This window comes from Oncorhynchus mykiss, chromosome 4, assembly GCF_057628025.1.
Source record: "Oncorhynchus mykiss isolate SJ-2025 chromosome 4, ASM5762802v1, whole genome shotgun sequence".
NCBI classification, from domain to species: Eukaryota; Metazoa; Chordata; class Actinopteri; order Salmoniformes; family Salmonidae; genus Oncorhynchus; species Oncorhynchus mykiss.
This window is the reverse complement of record NC_143025.1, coordinates 23,248,611-23,267,466: the sequence shown is the minus strand read 5'-3', so window position 1 is coordinate 23,267,466 and position 18,856 is coordinate 23,248,611. Positions and strand designations below refer to the sequence as shown.

General features: G+C 44.7%; 1 long non-coding RNA gene across 5 annotated transcripts in view; it reads right to left on the bottom strand.

Moving 5' to 3' along the window:
* Positions 1 to 5,057: 5,057 nt before the first annotated feature.
* LOC110521547 (uncharacterized) overlaps positions 5,058 to 18,856 on the bottom strand; it is a 142,092-nt gene continuing 128,293 nt past the window's right edge. For 2 of the 5 annotated variants that reach the window (XR_002473162.3, XR_002473160.3), the window contains 2 exons: positions 18,201 to 18,284; positions 10,774 to 11,165 (listed from right to left, as the gene is read on the bottom strand). This is a non-coding gene — a long non-coding RNA (uncharacterized LOC110521547). Of the gene's footprint in view, positions 11,166 to 14,099; positions 14,185 to 18,200; positions 18,285 to 18,856 lie in introns of all 5 variants that reach the window. The other 3 variants (XR_016495167.1, XR_016495168.1, XR_002473161.3) reach the window with 3 other exon arrangements.

The window sequence follows — 18,856 nt, the reverse complement described above, 5'->3', positions numbered from 1 at the left end:
CATTAGACAGCTGTCCCTGATTGAGAACCATAGGGACCGGAGAGCGTCGCTGGAAGGTCCGGACTGGAGGGGGACTCTGGAGGGACCGGACTGGAGACCGTCGCTGGAAGGTCCGGACTGGAGGGCGACTCTGGAGGGACCGGACTGGAGACCGTCGCTGGAAGGTCCGGACTGGAGGGCGACTCTGGAGGCTCCGGGCTGGAGGCCGTCTCTGGAGGCTCCGGGCTGGGCGCAAGCACAGGACTCACCAGGCTGGGGAGACACACAGGAGACCTGGCTCTGGGAGCATGCACAGGACTCACCAGGCTGGGGAGACATACAGAAGGCCTCTTCCTTGGCTGAGGCACCGGATATACTGGGCCGTGGAGGCGCACTGGCGGTCTCGAGTCCAGAGCTGGCACCACCCGTTCTGGCTGGATGCCCACTTCCACCCGGCAAATGCAGGATGCTGGCACCGAGCACACAGGTCTGTGAATGCTCAGCCTCGACACAGTGCGCATCACCCCATAGCACGGGGCCTGACCAGTCACATGCTCGCCACGGTAAGCACGGGGGAATTGGCTCAGGTCTCCAACCTGACTCTGCCACACTCCCCGTGTGCCTCCTTCCCAAATGTTTGGGGCTGCCCCTCGGGCTTCCTTGCCAGCCATGTTCCCTCATAATGTTACCGCTCCGCCTTAGCTGCCTCCAGTTTCTCCAGTGGATGGCGATACTCCCCAGCCTGCCTCCAGGGTCCCTGGAGGAACTGGACCAAGGCGCAGCGTGGTGAGCGTACATTTTATATTTTATTCAAAATGACACCGACAAAACAATAAACAATATAAAACAAACCGTGAAGCTTCAGGCTATGTGCCATCAAACAAAGTTAACTTCCCAAAAACACAGGTGGGAAAAGGGTACCTAAGTATGGTTCCCAATCAGAGACAACGATAGACAGCTGTCCCTGATTGAGAACCATACCCGGCCAAAACATAGAAATAGAAAATCATAGAAACACAAAACATAGAATGCCCACCCCAACTCACGCCCTGACCAAACCAAAATAGAGACATAAAAAGGATCTCTAAGGTCAGGGCGTGACAGGTGTATGTTTCATTATTAACTATTCATGGTGTGATTGTGGTAACATGCAGGTACTCAAGTCCTTTTGTTCCCCCGACCTAGAATACCTCACAATCAAATGCAGACCGCATTACCTCCCAAAATAATTATCTTCGGTTATCGTAACAGCCGTGTATATTCCCCCTCAAACCGATACCACAACGGCCATCAAGGAACTACACTGGACTTTGTGCAAACTGGAAACCACATATCCTGAGTCCACATTTATTGTAGTAGGGGATTTGAACAAAACAAATCTGAGGAAAATGCTACCGAAAGTATATCAACACATTGCCTGTAGTACTCGTGCTTCAAAATCTCTCTACCATTGTTACTCTCCTTTCCGGGACGGCTACAAGGCTCTTCCCCGCCCTCAGATCACGACTCCATTCTTCCCCTCCCTTCCTATAGGCAGAAGCTTAAACAGGAAGCACCTGTGCTAAGGTCTATTCAATGCTGGTCTGACCAATCCAAACAATCGTGCTTCAAGATTGTTTTGTTTCTGGAAGGCGTTCTGCATGCTCATTAGGTCGTCGGCCAGCCTATCCTCCAGGTTCCACCCTCTGTCCAACGGCCAATCGAAGCGAGCCAATCAAAACCTGGAGCCAGCAACTCATGTGCTCTGCCACTGGGCTCTCGCCTTTTGAGTGTTCCCTGGGATATCAGCCCCCCTCTTCCCGGAGCAAGAGGAAGAGGTCGGCATACCCTTGGCCCAGATGTTTGTCCTCCGCTGTCACCGTACCTGGAAGATAGCCCGTCTCAAGACCACCTCTAGGAATCGCTGACAAGCGGACCGCCACCGGACCCCGGCTCCCCGGTATCGTCTCGGGCAGAGGGTATTGCTGTCCACTCGAGACCTGCCCCTCCGGGTGGAGTCACGCTAACTTTCCCCCCTGTGCTGTTCGTCTTCTGTTGCCCCATACCCTCCATATACATCCAACTGTTCCTGTGTCTAGGATTAAACCTATGTCTCGCAGCCCTTTGTTTCCTGTTTCTAGGCCCACCCCTCTTCCCCGTCTTATCGACGGCCAACCGGCGTACACGGTGAGGCAACCTCCTGAAGGTTCAACCGCGGGGCAGGGAATTCCAGTACCTGGTTGACTGGGAGGGTTATTGCCCAAAGGAGAGGTGCTGGGTCCCTGCCAGGGATGTCCTTGACCCAGGCCTCATCGCTGAGTTCCAACGCCGGCACCCCGGTCAACCAGGTATACGCCCAGGTAGGACACCAGGTGGCGACCCTAGAGGGGGGATATTGTCACACAATGATCTGTATCACCTGTCGTTGTGCTTGTCTCCACCCCCCTCCAGGTGTCACCCATCTACCCCATTATCCCCAGTGTACTTATACATGTGTTCTCTGTTTGTCTGTTGCCAGTTCGTTTTGTTTTGTCAAGCCATCCAGCATTTTTTCCCATGCTCCTGTCCGTCTCTAGTTCCTGTTTTCTAGCTTTCAAGTTTTTTTTACCATTCTGCCTGCCTTGACCCTGAGCCTGCCTGTCGTTCTGTACCTTGTTATACCACCTTGGATTACTGACCTCTGTCTGCCCTGACCCTGAGCCTGCCTGCCGTTCTGTACCTTTCGGACTCTGCTCTGGACTATTGACCTCTGCCTGCCCTTGACCTGTTGTTTGCCTACCCCCCTGATTTTGTAATAATATTTTGTTACTTCGAAACTGTCTGCATCTGGTTCTTCTCCTGAGCCCTGACACCACCGCATTTAACCATGGCAAACTGACTGGGAATATGGTTGAATGCAAACAGTCCAGTTATGCCCTCTGTAAGGCAATCAAAAGGGAAAAATGTCAGCACAGAGACAAAGTGGAGTCGCAATGCAGCAGCTCAATCATGAGACGTACACTACCGTTCAAAAGTTTGGGGTCACTTAGAAATGTCCTTGTATTTGAAAGAAAATGACATTTTTTGTCCATTAAAATGACATAAAATTGATCAGAAATACAGTGTAGACATTGTTAATGTTGTAAATGACTATTGTACCTTTTTTTATGGAATATCTACATAGACGTACAGAGGCCCATTATCAGCAACCATCACTCTTGTGTTCCAATGGCACGTTGTGTTAGCCAATCCAAGTTCATCATTTTAAAAGGCTAGTTGACTGGCAGCTTCATTAAATAGTACCCGCAAAACACCATTCTCTTGTGTAGGCGTCTGTTTCTCAAACTAGACACTCTAATGTACTTGTCCTCTTGCTCAGTTGTGCACCGGGGCCTCCCACTCCTCTTTCTATTCTGGTTAGAAACAGTTTGCGCTGTTCTGTGAAGAGAGAGTAGTACACAGTGTTGTACAAGATCTTCAGTTTCTTGGTGATTTCTTGCAGTGAATAGCCATAATTTCTCAGAACAAGAATAGAGTGACGAGTTTCAGAAGAAAGTTCTTTATTTCTGGCCATTATGAGCCTGTAATCGAACCCACAAATACTGTGGCTCCAGATACTCAACTAGTCTGAAGAAGGCCAGTTTTATTGCTTCTTTAATCACCTCAACCGTTTTCACCTGTGCTAACACAATTGCAAAAATGTTTTCTAATGATCAGCAACAGCAACAGGAATGATTGAATACTTATTGACTCAAGACATTACAGCTTTTCATTTTCTATGAATTTGTAAAAAATGTAATACAAAAATAACATAATTTCACGTTCAGAGAGACAGGAGAGAGAGAGACAGGCGAGAGAGAGAGACAGGAGAGAGAGAGACAGGAGAGAGAGACAGGAGAGAGAGAGACAGGAGATACAGAGACAGGAGAGAGAAAGACAGGAGAGAGAGAGACAGGAGAGAGAGACAGGAGAGAGAGAGACAGGAGAGAGAGAGAGAGACAGGAGAGAGAGAGACAGGAGAGAGAGAGAGAGACAGGAGAGAGAGAGCGACAGGAGAGAGAGAGACAAGAGAGAGAGACAGGAGAGAGAGACAGGAGAGAGAGAGACAGGAGAGACAGAGCAGGAGAGAGAGACAGGAGAGAGAGAGACAGGAGAGAGAGAGAGACAGGAGAGACAGAGCAGGAGAGAGAGAGACAGGTGAGAGAGACAGAAAATAGAGAGCATATAGGAGGATAAGGCAGATTAGTCCAGTGAAGACATACTTGTTCTTTGTTGGAACATGGTGTCCTCAGCCATGTAGTGACCTGGTAGTACATACTGTTTCTGGTGAACCCCTTTACTGATACACGTATCAGTCACTCATATCACTCTGTTAATCACCATGTCCATAACCTCTTGTTAATCGGCACCATTAATTACTATACTCTATTAGTCATTGCACATTAATTAATAAGTAAATTTGTCAACCCATGTGTCCCAACTTACTCTCAGATACTTCTATTATACACTGTTATGAATCACTCAACTTTTAAAGCAGGAGCATGGGGAATTCAGAAAAAAGTTGGTTGTAATATCATTTTTGTGTGGCGTTTACCTGATTGTTATGCACTTCATATGCACTTTACTGCTTTGTTTGGGGGTGGCAATTTATGACACTAAAAATAGTGCTTGAACATGGCTTATGTTGATTCAACAGTCCTATAGGTGTTAGTAAATGTTTTCGTGATTACTTTATATGTTATCTCAGGCTCTTACGAGATGGATGGCCATCTTTGTTTTATTGACTTTTGTGCATTATGTTCTGTTAAACATTGGGACAAAGATGTATTTGAAAGCTGTGTACAGTGTTACTGCTGGGTTTGTTTCCTGGGCCCAGTTTGGCACAGTTCAGATGACTTTTTGGAGTAAGGGACCAGCCGGTTCCCATTCATTCAGTTTGTATGCAGCACCAGAAGGCAAGTAGCGCTGGGCTCTAAGATATGATCTGTTGACTACAAAGATTGCTGTGACAAGCTACACAAGGCCCCTGACTTGCCTATTAAGCCCGAACCGTCAGTTCCATGTTAATGTGAGGACAACTGTGAAGTGAAACGTTCACTTCTTCTCTAGAGAATTCACACATTTTAATGAGACCATTCAGGAATGTTAAGAAATGTTTAATTGGGTAAAACATGTGCTATCCACGATCAGGTTTTCAAATGATAAATCAAATATTTAATAACTCAGTTTTCTTGTTATGTTGACAGACCATTGTGTATCACGATCCTTACGCAAAACATTTCAACCCCTCTTGACAAGGTTACTGTAACCAGTACAAACCAGTTAGCCAAAACATTTCAACCCCTCTTGAAAACGTTACTGTAACCAGTACAAACCAGTTAGCCAAAACATTTCAAACCCTCTTGACAACGTTACTGTAACCAGTACAAACCAGTTAGCCAAAACATTTCAAACCCTCTTGACAACGTTACTGTAACCAGTACAAACCAGTTAGCCAAAACATTTCAACCCCTCTTGACAACGTTACTGTAACCAGTACAAACCAGTTAGCCAAAACATTTCAACCCCTCTTGACAACGTTACTGTAACCAGTACAAACCAGTTAGCCAAAAGATGTTTGTTGTTGCAGCTGAAGAAAAAAAAGTGGTTCTAAGTGATTGGCTGATCCCTGTGTCCCATGCAGGACAATCGTCCAGTCAAAAAGAGAACACAGTTGGCTTGTGTGGGCCCTAGTAGTGAAGATCCTACTCTGTTCATCCCTGCCTGACCGCCCACTGCATGGACCCACCCCACTCAGAAGAATATGTCCAGTCATCTCTGCACTGAAAAGGCCACATGTGCAATAATGTCTAGATTCCATAAAGCAGCCAGAAGAAATGTCACTATTATGGAAACATATTGCTGTTTTATGGACTACTGACTGAACTGTACAGTACACTGTTTAGCTTATGGTGATGCAATAATGTGTGGATTTCTAAAACCCTTCCTGTACTTTGAATTGTGATTTGAAATGTGTATTAATGATTAAGATATTTTGTGTTATTTTGACAAATCCTATATGTTGTATTGAATGTTACATTTTACATTTTAGTCATTTACAGATGTAGGATTTTTTTGAGCGAGTTTTCTGCAGCAGGAAATCATGCAGCAACAGGAAATGTGAATTATTATATGGATTATAATTCATGGACAGTTTTGTTGGAGTTGATAAATGTTTCGTTAGGGCAAATAAAGTCTGAAATTTCAGACAAACTGTAGAAGCCTTTTTCTCAAATACACAATAAGTTTGCTGCTGTGCAGGAAATTTCCCAGCAACAAAAAAGTGATCAAATTAAGATCCTACATCTGTAGGAGACGCTTTTATCCAAAGTGACTTACAGTAAGTGCATTCATCTTAAGATAGCTAGGTGAGACAACCACATATCACAGTCGTAATAAGTACATTTTTCCTCAATACAGAAGAAGCTTTTTTTCACATTTAAAACAGTTAAAACTATAATTATCCCAGTGACTTTCTAACATATTCTGAGCTTTTGCTTACCTACCCATCTCCTTTGTTGTCCTCTGTGAAAGTTATACACTGCATATACAAAGGTACGTGGACACTCCTTCAAATTAGTGGATTCGGCTATTTCAGCCGCAACTGTTGCTGACAGGTATATATAATCGAGCACACAGCCATGCAATCTCCATAGACAAACATTGGAACTAGAATGGCCTTACTGAAGAGACTTATAACATGGCACAGTCATAGAATTCCACATTTCCAACATGTCGGTTCATCAAAATTCTGCCCTGCAAGAGCTGCCACGGTCAACTGTACGTGCTGTTATTTGGAAGTGGAAACCTCTAGGAGCAACAACAGCTCAGCCGCGAAGTGGTAGGCTACACAAGCTCAAAGAACTTGACCACCGAGTGCTTAGGAGCGTAGCGTGTAAACATTGTCTGTTCTCGGTTAAAACACTCACTACCGAGTTCCAAACTGCCTCTGGAAGCAACATCAGAGCAAAAACTGTTCGTCTGGAGCTTCATTAAATGGGTTTCCATTGCTGAGCAACCGCACACAAGCCTAAGATCACCATGCTCAATGCAAAGCGTCGGCTGGAGTGGTGTGAAGCTCACCGCCATTGGACTCTGGAGCAGCAGAAGCGTGTTCTCTGGAGTGATGAATCACACTTCACCATCTTGCAGTCCGATGGAAGAATCTGGGGTTGGCGGATGCCAAAAGAACACTACCTGCCCCAATGCATAGTGCCAAGTGTAAAGTTTGGTGGAGGAGGAATAATGGTCTGGGGCTGTTTTTCATGGTCCGTGCTAGGCCTCTTAGTTCCAGTGAAGGGAAATCTTAACACTACAGCATACAATGACATTCTAGATGATTCTGTGGTTCCAACTTTGTGGCAACAGTTTGGGGAAGGCCCTTTCAGCATGACAATGCCCCCGTGCACAAAGCGAGGTCCATACAGAAATGGTTTATCGAGATCGCTGTGGAAGAACTTGACTGGCCTGCACAACCCCATCGAACTGACCTCAACCCCATCGAACACCTTTGGGATGAAATGGAAAGCCGAATGCGAGCCAGGCCTAATCGCCCAACATCAGTGCTTGTAATCGCCCAACATCAGCACTCGACCTCACTAATGCTCGTGGCTGAATGGAAGCAAGTCCCCGCAGCAATGTTCCAACATCTAGTGTAAAGCCTTCCCAGAAGAGTGGAGGCTGTTATAGCAGCAAAGTGGAGACCAACTCCATATTAATGCTCATGATTTTGGAATGAGATGTTCGACGAGCAGGTGTCCACATTCTTTTGGTCATGTGGTGTATGTGTACTTAGTACTTACCAGTAGGCTAGTATCTCTACTTATTTTATAGCTCTTCTGGTTACTGTGTGTGTGTGTGTGGCGGAGGGCCTAAAAATGACAGCCAGACCTACTGGGCTGATGATGATGTAAGTGTTACACACTCTTGTTGACTCTTGAAAAGTGCTGTGAATGGATCTCCTAAGAACGGGAATTGGCCTGTTGTTGTTTTGGCTGGTGCGGTCTGGAGGAGGGCAGGGAACACAGAGGGAGCAGAGGGCCTGGTACTGCTGGGAAAGAGAGGGAGAGAGTGGAACAGTTGTATGCTTCCCCAGGGACCCTACTGGGGAACCATACACCTGTCTGTCTGTTCTCAACTCATTTGTATAATGCTGGGTCATGGATGAAATTGAGTGTTAGGCAGTGGGATTGAAGTTTTAATTCTGGCTCGGTGGTTTGGGGCAGCTGTTCTGCCTTTCCCCTCCCAGTCAATTAGGACGGAGAGGCAGAACAGGGCCATGCTGGAGCGGAGGCTGGCTGTCATCAAGTACTGCTGCCACCACGCTGAATAGAAATCAAATGAAGGAGTTGAGTCATGTTGAGCTAGCTAATGTTTGTCCTTCTCTAAACAATAAATATGTTGTGAGTATTCACTCAAGTGGACAGAGGGAGGCGGAATGTCAGTGAGACGAGGCAAAGCAGCCAAGTGTTGCGAAATTATAGGTTGCGATTGCATTGTGCAACAGTAATATTGTAATAGGCGTTCATGACTCGAGAGAGGTCGTTTTTCAATTAGCAGTATCTGTAGCCTGCAGCTAAAAGATCATATGTTTTTACAACATGCCACTGTTCCACCAGGCATCTGTCAGGTGGAAATGTACCGCCTCTAACAGCCGAGCGACGAACTCCACATGCGAGGAAGCTGCAGTCTCCCCAGTCCTCGGGTGACTGACACTAAACGAAGTCAGCAACTTTGAGTCGCTGAGGAGAGAAAACGCAACATGCTGACCTGACCGCACGAAGCAATCCTGATGGGTGATCTGAGGAGTGTGTGCCCGAGCAGGCCCCACAGGAACCAAATCCACTCCTCTGCTCTCTGTACTCTCCCTCTCCTTCCAAATCTGCACCTCAGCCTGGTGCTGACCTGGATATGGGAAGTGGAGTCATCTCATGCTCACTCTCTCTGCACAGATGAAATAGGACTAGGGGTTAGGTGTATGTCGTCCATGCTTAATGCCTCCAATATGCACCAGACCATCAGATTCAGGCCGAAGGATGAGTCACACAGGCTTAGATGCCGCCACAGTGTCCCAACCACCCCATGGTAATACCCTTTTGTTTTTTAAGTGCTGCCCTAGTCAGAACTGTGTGTTCATGAGCGAGTGTGTTTGTTGGGGGGGTGGGGGAAGGGGCAGAGTTTTGCCTGGTCTGTGACTATTTGACCTCTCTTTGGGCCATGGCTAATACAGAGTGTGGGCTCCTGAATGGGACCAGGGTCAGTGCCCAGTGACACATGACCTGCCACGGTTAATTGCAGCAGAACAATAGGCTCAGCCCCAGCCCCGGATCATCCCATTACACCTCCATGCCAAATGAATTGTTTGTTTTTGTGTGCCGCTCTCTCCTGACCTTTCCGCCAACTTGCTTTCATAACGTTCTGTATAAACCTGGAAACACAGGATTCAATCTGCACTTGAACACAGATGGGCCTTTGATTGGTTCTCTTAAGGATGTTCCGGAGTGTCATGATGCTAACCATCTCCTGGGCTTGACTTGGCTTGACATGATAGAGAACTCTTCCCGCTTGGATCCTCTGAGAGGACAATCAAGTGTGAGTGAGGAGGTATATCCACTTACTGTGTGGTTTCTGTTTGCTGATTTACACAGTAAATACATGAGAGAGATATGGGTAATCAATAAGTCCAAATGGGCACACATACCCACTTTAGTTGGCAGTGATAAATGACTGGGCTGCGTGGTAGGCAGTGGAAAGGCTGTGTGTGTGTGTGTGTGTGTGTGTTTGTTTTAAATAAAGGGGTGTTGAGTAGCCATGGCTGAAAGCCGGCCTGGGAGCTTTGAGAGAAAGGAGAGAGAGAGCAGCTAATGTGGCAGAGACAGTTTCATCACCTGAGGGCTGCAGTGATACAACATGAACAATATAAGATACCACACACCGTACTGGAAGATTGAGTTACCCGGCCATGTCCTGTATTTAGATGAATTATAACCAGAAATGGTGTTATCATTTACATAGTAGTGACCAGCCTTATTCAGGTTTTTATAGAGGCCATAACAGTGTCAACATGCCTAACCCTGCAGCTGCAAATGGTGTGTGTGGTAGGGTGTGTGGGGGTATTCTCTGTCACCATATTCTGGCGTCTACATCTCCTATAACTTTAATCTAGGGGTGTACAACTCCTGTCATGGAGGGCTTGAACAAAACCTGCAGTTACCGTCCCCTGGCTTGGATGTGAAAACCCTACCCCAAATATTGTAATGCACAATATACACTGAGTGTACAAGACATTATGAATACCTGCTCTTTCCATGACATAGACTCACCAGGTGAATCCAGGTCAAAGCTATGATCCCTTATTGATGTCACTTGTTAAATCCACTTCAATCTCTGTAGATGAAGGGGAGGAGACCGGCTAAAGGAGTTTTAAGCCTTGAGACAACTGAGACATGGATTAGGTATGTGTGCCATTCAGAGGGTGAATGGGCAAGACAAAAGGTTGGAGTGCCTTAAAACAGGGGGTATGGTAGTAGGTGCCAGGCACACCAGTTTGTGTCAAGAACTGCAATGCTGCTGGGTTTTTCACGCTCAACAGTTTCCGGTGTGTATCAAGAATGGTCCACCACCCAAAGCACATACAGCCAACATGACAGAACTGTGGGAAGCATTATAGTCAACATTGGCCATGCTTGTGAAATGCTTTCGACACCTTGTAGAGTCCAATGCAACAACGAACTAAGGGTGTTCTCAGTGCAAAAGGGTGCAGCTCAATATTATTAATGTTTTGAAAACTCAGCACACCATGATTTCATTGATTTAATATGATCACAGATTGAAGATATGTAACATCATGAAATCCAATATATCAATGGACGATACAGTTCATATCATAAGCAGCATAACCTCTATTGGTAAAAAGTTTCGTTGTTTCAGTTGTAACAGTTTCAAAATTAACCATGTTCTGAGAATTTCACAGGGTACATATTGTTTTGTCTTCACAGAGACAGATCATGCCCTCACATTTGCAGCAGAAGCAGTGGTGTGTAGATGTGTTTTGCGTGACTGATCTCTCCTTAGGTCCTGTCTTTGAAGCTGTTCTTGGAGGCCAGGGTTATAGCAGAAGGAACCTCATCTCCATCACCCATCAACGGACGAGTACCCTTGGACGTGCATCAAGAACATCAGAAGGACACCTGGAAAGAAATACAAAATACAGGTATACAACACCATTTCCTGGTTGAGTTCTTGCTGCCTTCCAAGTAATAGCAATATACAATGCTCATTTATCTGGATAAAAGGGATTAATTGCCTGTCCTTATATTTTACTCTGTGTAACTTAATGTTTATTTTTATGGTTACCATAATGCCTTTCAGATGTACTTTTAATGATATGTGTAAAGCCCTTGCTTTGTATGAAATGTGTTCCATAAAAAATATTGATTGGTTGACAGGCAGAGCAAGCAGTGGGTTTGGCCCACCAGCAGACGGCGTATCGTCACACACCACACCACACCCACAGATCATGCATGGCACAGGGCAGGGCGGGTTGAGATGGGTGGAGCCCAGGGGGGCAGAAACAGGCCGGGGCTCCTAGGTGTGTGAGTAATCACTCGTCTCCCAAGGCAAACACTGATTGGGAATCTGAGAGCCTCTTTCGCACCGAATGTGGATCTCACGTTCGTCTGCCGATCGTTCAGTGTGCTGTTGACTTATGATTGCCAACATTTTCGAGTGATTCTACATGTAAAATCGGTTTGCACTCGGTTCGCAAGTACTCCTGGCAGGCAAACGGTATTGGTGTTATCTCTTTGCCCGATCGGTCGACCTGGGACCACAAACACCAACCAGCCAAATCCTTCCTGCAAAGACGAAGAAATGACTGATTTACAGACTCTAGTTGTGTCTACAATCCAGGCCCGTCTGCAAAGGCTGACTTTAACACACATATTCTAATGCATGGTTTATTCTCCCAGTCAATATATGAGTTGGCCTAAATAAAATGTATATAAAAGCTTGCCAAGCAGAGAATTGGATGAATAATATGAAGTGGCACTACAGTTTGTAGTACTATATGTTACAGTACAACATACCAAAGAGTTCAACTGTAATTCACAGCACTTTAGCGGTCCTCACTGAGGGGAATACTGCTCAACATATAGTCAAATCTGGCTGGCTTAAAGACACTCTCTAGAGTGTGTTTAGAAAATTAAGGGACTTGATTTTTCCTAATTGTCCATTTTATCATTTTATAACAGCTAGCTTACTGTGATGGGCTTCTATTTTAATTGATGCAATACAATTAAAGCGTGACTTATTTCATTCCCCCACTACAGTGAACTGCATATGTCGGCTCTGCTATATTTAAATAGCATTAAGTAATTGGAAAAACACAAGAAGGAAAGGCAGAACATGTAACCAAAGGGCAAAATTGTCTTTGTGGATTTATTTTTCCCCCCATAAATATTCCAGGGGTTCTTCTATCATGCCCAAGTTTAAGGCAGAGAGGAAATAGTCTTTAACTGATACAGAAACTAATTTAGGACAGCTTTTCCAAAGAGATATGCTTTCCACCCTAGAACGAACATTTGGCCCAAGCCGGTACCTTCAGTACAAAAAATGCTAATGAAGTTGATTTCTTAGCCATTCTAAACTAATTGCATAGTCAAGATTACAAAGTATTCAGTCAGTGAAAAAGGGGTTGTTAATTTAAATGGTACCATATAATGCTCATAGTCTCCATAAATATGTAGATGGTAATCGGTGGCTGTAGGCTGGCTTTAAATGACAATGTCACTAGCTGCCAGAGCAACCCTCATTCACTATTCCTCTGTAAGGGGAGGTAGGTAGGTCTCACTGCACACAGCAGGCCGATGTAGGCAAATAAGCTAGTCTAAAATTACAAGAGGAAATCACTAATAGTGCAAATACATTTTTACCATTTGAAGAAGGCTATGAAAATATGATAAATATCATGACATTAGATGAGGTTGAAGTGCTTCAACACTAAACCCAAAGCCTCAGCATTATCCCCAACCTATTTAACATAAACCAATGGCATGTGCTGCCTATGGACATAAATGGCCACATGGATGCCAAAGTATTGACAATAGTAACAATAAGTATACAAAGAAAGTATTGCTTCTTTCCCCCCAAACAAATAGAACAAAGCATTACAAAACTACAGTCTTGTTCACTTTTCTCCCCTCCATTCTCCTCTTTCTCTGGCTCTCTCGTTTTCTCCCCCCTCTAAAAATACAGAGACAATGCCTTGAGGCTCTCTAGTCACTATTGTGTGCCCGCGAGTTCATTGTTCTCAGCTGATCAGCCATGGTAAATGTGGAGCCCTGCAACTCATTACGTATTCTCAGTCCCTCGGAGCAGAGCGGAGGTGGCCATGGGAAGTTCCTGCTGGCTGGGCCTGGCCGGCCGGGCAGCCTACCCTGGAGAGAAAGCAAGGCCTTATAAATGACCTGGCCCGGCCCGTCTGGACATCTTGTGAGTCCATCCGTCCCTGTCCTGCTCCCCTCCCATGGTTAAAGAGCTCCAGCTCTCCCTTTGACTGTCTGTGGACAAGTCCTGTCTGTTCATCCCTCATCCCCGCTCAGTCTCAGTCACAGCTCCCTCCTCGGGATTAACTGTGGGACCGTGAGCAGAGTACACCCCACCACTCCCATTCTCCTCTCCTGTCCCCACATCCCACCTCACTATCTACTCCTGCTTTGGCCCAGCACAGAGTGCGCGGAAGCAGGACACAGTATGTTCTCTACTTATTTCCCAGAAAAACATTTTCTTATCTATGTTTAGAGTTGTTTGTTAGGAGACTAGAGTGAGTTTTTTATGCTTATGGTTTGTATAGCGTAGAAACAACTTTTTTTTAAATTCTCGACTCTTTCTGAGGAAACTGTGGCAACTTCAGCTCGTGTGAAACAGAGAGAAACTCCACCCTTGAAGGCCTCCTCTAGCCTACCTTTCCTTAGCTTTGGTGTTCTGAGACAGTAAACTAGTTCTGTAGATATGAGGTGGATGTGAGGAACAGCAGTAACTAGGCTACCATGCTAGAGAGAAGGGGTTGGGGGATGGCTGGCCATTTGTATTGCTTGACATGACAATAATTAGAGTTGACTCACCCTCTCCCTGGTTATAATCCGCTGGATATACTGCACTCATACAGGTGTCCAGAAAATTCAATTATCACAACCATGGTAGGTAAAACTAGGGGGGGGGGGAAACAGGAGAAAATCAGAACTAGAGATGTCATTGCCATTTAAAAAAAAAAAAACATTTCAGACTTTGGATGAAACTCATCTCATCTGCACATTATAAAGTTAAAAAATTATAATGCGTAACAGAAAATCTTGGATATGTGGGTTAGTGCTGATTACTGCTTTTTGAGGTCGGTTCCTTTTCGGTTCAATTATTTACAATAATCACGGTTTTCGATTTTGGGTTCAATAATTTTTTAAAACGTGAAATGTATTATGAAATAATGACATTCAATTGATTTTAGTGCTTTTTAATGGACATTTCAAAGTCCAAAAGAGTGAACATTCAATTGCCAAAATATTTAAAATACGACATTGTCTCTGTCAGGTAGGGTAGACATCAAAAGAAAATAGGAAATTACTATGAAATAATAAAATATTTCAGTTGTGTAAATAACTTAGTTTTTATTGTATGACTTTGTTATGTTGTATTCCTTAAAGTCATCATCTCATCTCTGCTCAGGCAGTAGCAGCCAGCCAGCCAGGCCATCTAATGTTATCTCTGTGCTACCCATCCTCTACTGTCTTTTGTCATTCTATTTAGCTAGGCTAGCCTGCCTAAGTACTGTATGCTGCAGAGCTGTCTGACCAAATCATTTGACTAGTTCTTCAAAGTAAGGCATACTTTCATGAACTGTCAATCTCTATCTTTCTCATCGTTGTGTTGTGTACATTCTTCTCTCATGCGGTCTGTGTGTATCTAACCCGTAGCAGGCGTAAAAGTGTATCCGTCAGGCTCAATGGTTTATGGTCATTGTAGCTAATTACCACGTTTCTGTGCTGAACTAGGTTGAATATTTGCTTAATGAAAACTACAACTCCCTTCAGCCCAGCGTCCCACATAGTTCTTGACTTTAATTCTAAAATGAATGATATTATTTAAAAGGCGAGTTGGGCTCACAAAAAAAAACTAACAAAATGGAATTCAAGAAATTGAACAGACGTCGGTCGATTAGTTATTTAATAACCACAACAACAACAAAAATTGCTCAGCACTAATGTAGGTGTTTTGTGTCCATACAACAGCAGGAAAAAAAAGTAAAGTAAGAGAGGAGTAACCAGTCTCACTGCAAGATAGAGTACATCATATAACAGCAGAGGATAGACTTTTCCACCCTGCTGTTGTTAGAAGAGGAGGGAGAAGAGGAGGAGGAGGAGTATTAGTGCTTCCTTCCCTGCAGGTTCCCAATATTCCCCCACTCCTCCATCCTCTCATCTCCCCAGCAACAAAGGCCTGGAGCCCGGGCCACTCCTCCAGCCAGCTGCCTCCAGTAGCACCATGCTGGTTGCTGTGGGAGAAAGCCAGAGTGCCCCTCTACCCCCTCTGCTCTGTCCCCGGCAACCCCAACCCCAAACATGTGGGCTCAAATCCCGTCAGTGCGGCCAGGCGCACGGCAGGAACAAAATCTCGACAGATGGAGTTGGCCTCTCCTACACCACGCTCTCCCCTTAGAAGTCCTGCTTCTCCTCTCTGACCTGAGTGATGGCTGCCCTGGGACAGGCAGATGTGGTCCCATACTAAGTATCAAGGTACACAGAACAACTAACAACTTCGTTTTGATGTCAACAAAGATCCCAGATCATTGCATTCCTGCACAACAACATTGACAATTCCTACACATCACAGTTTTCATCTCTAGGATTTGTCCTTATACATTTTAGTAATTTAGCAGACACTCTTATCCAGAGCAACGTACAGGAGCAATTAGGGTTAAGTGCCTTGTTCAAGGGCACATCGACATATTTTCCACCTAGTCGGCTCAGGGATTCGAACCAGCAACCTTTTACCATCCCAACGCTCTTAACCACTAGGTTACCCACCGCCCTACAAGGACTGCAGGTTACAGTATTAGAAATTAGTTGAAGGGTCAGTCCTTTTTCAATAATATAGTACAATCCAAAGTACATGTATTATTGAATTAATAATTTAAAGACAATGGGATGTGTGAGCAGAGAAAAATGTATCTTTAAACATGACAAGTGGACAAAGCGCCATGTGTGTGAGCATAATGAGTCTAGACTAACCCCTCCTGAGTTTGGTCAATAAAACCAAGCATCCCAGTGGGACTTCACTCTGTTTGGATTTCAACAACCATTAAGCAAAGCAAATATGAAACTCAAATATTCAATTGTATTACCTACATATTTAACAATGGAAACTAGCAAAAGTAACAAATCCTGCTCTGGAAACCGCCTTCCTAAAGCCATCTTCATACCCTCATAACAATCTAGTAGGCTGTCGTGACAATGTCAAGACCTGAAGGTTCCCAAGGGTTACACGTCTCCAGCTAGTGTCCTTAACTAACATAAATAGACAAGGTTTTGCCAATGAAAGTACAGTATAACCATGAGTATCTCCAGTACCCTCCCAATTCCGCTCTGTCCCTTAAGATGCTTTCATTCATTTTAGATTGGGTCTAAATGGAGTCTTGCTCTTTGTGACCAAGGTTTTGAAATTAGAATAATTCATATTAAAATTGTGACTTGTTCTGAAATAACCATCCTAATAAGATATTCATTATTTCCATTTCAGATAGGGTGAAATTCCACTGTGCTTTATTGTAAACCACCCAGTATTGGAACCACTCTGCCCCTGCTGCCCCATCATACTGAATGACTGGAGAAGGCAAGTGCTTCGCAGTTAACGTGCTTGGTGACACACAGCAACATTGGGTTGCTGACTTGACATAGGCATCTTTTAAGGGCCTTAAACTCAAAGAATGGCATTGTTTCTGAGCAGAGGCTAGCTGCCGCAGAGGACCGACACTGCGCCACAGAGGAGCTGTGAAAAAAGGAAACTTTGTGTTTCCACCGCACATAACTCTTACGACAAAGCAGGAAATAGTTCACAGGAACATGCCACATTCCACAAGGGCCGATGCACCTTTCTTTCGACACGTCAGACTAGTGTGTGACAGTAGTAGGGGTGAGGGAACGCTTGCACAATACCTGGTGACATTAAAGAACTGAAAACTGGGAAGGGTCTCTCTATAAAACCTCACCAGCAGAATATGGTTCAGGAATGTACACTATGTTTTTGTTTATATACGCAAAGAGAGCAGGGTGGGTGTAGGAACTCAGAGGTTCCATGATGCGTTGTACTGGTTTGTTCTTGAGGGAAATCCAAGGCCGGTGCACAAGAAAAGAATGGGCACCAGGGATGAAGACACTAAAAAGTGAAATAATGTAGAGTAATCTTAAAATGATGGAATGGATGTAGATTTGGGTCAGATGTGTGAGTTGATCAGTAGTCTTTCTCCAGTCTCTGAGTCATTTCCACTCAGCTGTTCTAAAGACCATCTGATGGCAGTCTTCCAATGTCTGAGTTCATATTCTTTGTGCCACACACAATTTGGAATAGTGATTGTTGGGCCTGCCACCCACTCAGGGCATTGTAGAAAGCAACCAACCAGGAAAAACAAGCATGGCAAGGCTTCTCAAAGGTAATGGGAATATTTTGGGGAGGATGTTTTATTGTCACAAACACTGTTGTTTACAGGGTCAGCCAGAGTAGTACGGCGCCGAGCAGTATTAGGGTTAATTCCCTTGCACAGCGGTTAAAGGCACAGTGCAAGAGGCGTCACTACAGTCCTTGGTTCAATCCCAGGCTGTATCACATCCGGCCGTGATTGGGAGTCCCATAAGGCGGTGCACAATTGACCCAGCATCGCCCGGGTTTGGCAAGGGTAGGCAGTCATTGTAAATAAGAATTTGTTCTTAACTGACTTGCTTAGTTAAATTAAGGTTAAATTAAAAATATATATATATTTAAAGGCACATCGACAGGTTTTTCACCTTGTCGGCTTGGGTATTCGAACAAGCAACCTTTCGGTTACTGGCCCAAGAACACTTTGTTTTTCAGAGGGGAAGAGTAATGGTAATAGTAACTGTGAGCAATAAGGTGTACCAATGTGTAGCAATGGACAACATTCAAGAGCTGTCTATTCTCTTCAGTCCCAAACTTACCATATCTGGTGTGGTCTCTGTCTCCTGGACAGACAGGTCTCGTCTTGGTCATATGGATGTCAGCAGGTTCCTCTCACCTTTTCTCTAGCAAAATAAAACACAAAGTCTGGCTTACTATGTGTACCCACATGCATTTAGAACACCATGCTTTGTGTATCTGGGAGCATTTAGATTGAGTAATTATATTTTTCAGGCAGTGGTGCTGTACACAAACTAATCACTTTAGGGTTGCCATTTGAACATGAAATCCCTCTTTATCTAGTCCAAAGGAAACTATTGTTGCCCCCCCAAACCTCGAAAACAAATCTCTGTAGAAACGTTTTTGGGGCAAGCTTGTATAATCACACAGAGGGTACCAGAGACAGACAGGCCTGTACCAAGACAGACAGTAGGGAGCAGAAAAGAAAGAGTGGCCTTGTGTTGGACTACATTCTGCAGCTGCCTCAAGTTCTTCCAGTATTTTAATACACATGGGCATGTAATGAATGGGGGCCGCTGTGTGACTGTATGTTACTGTAGGCATCTTTCTCCTATAACCCCACTACAGACTGATCTGAAGGCTCCACTGCGAGGCATCACCATCATAATTCTCCCCCATCATAAAGAGGACTTGTTGGGGATCCGTGTGGTCTGTCTGTCCTCTACAATATCCTGCC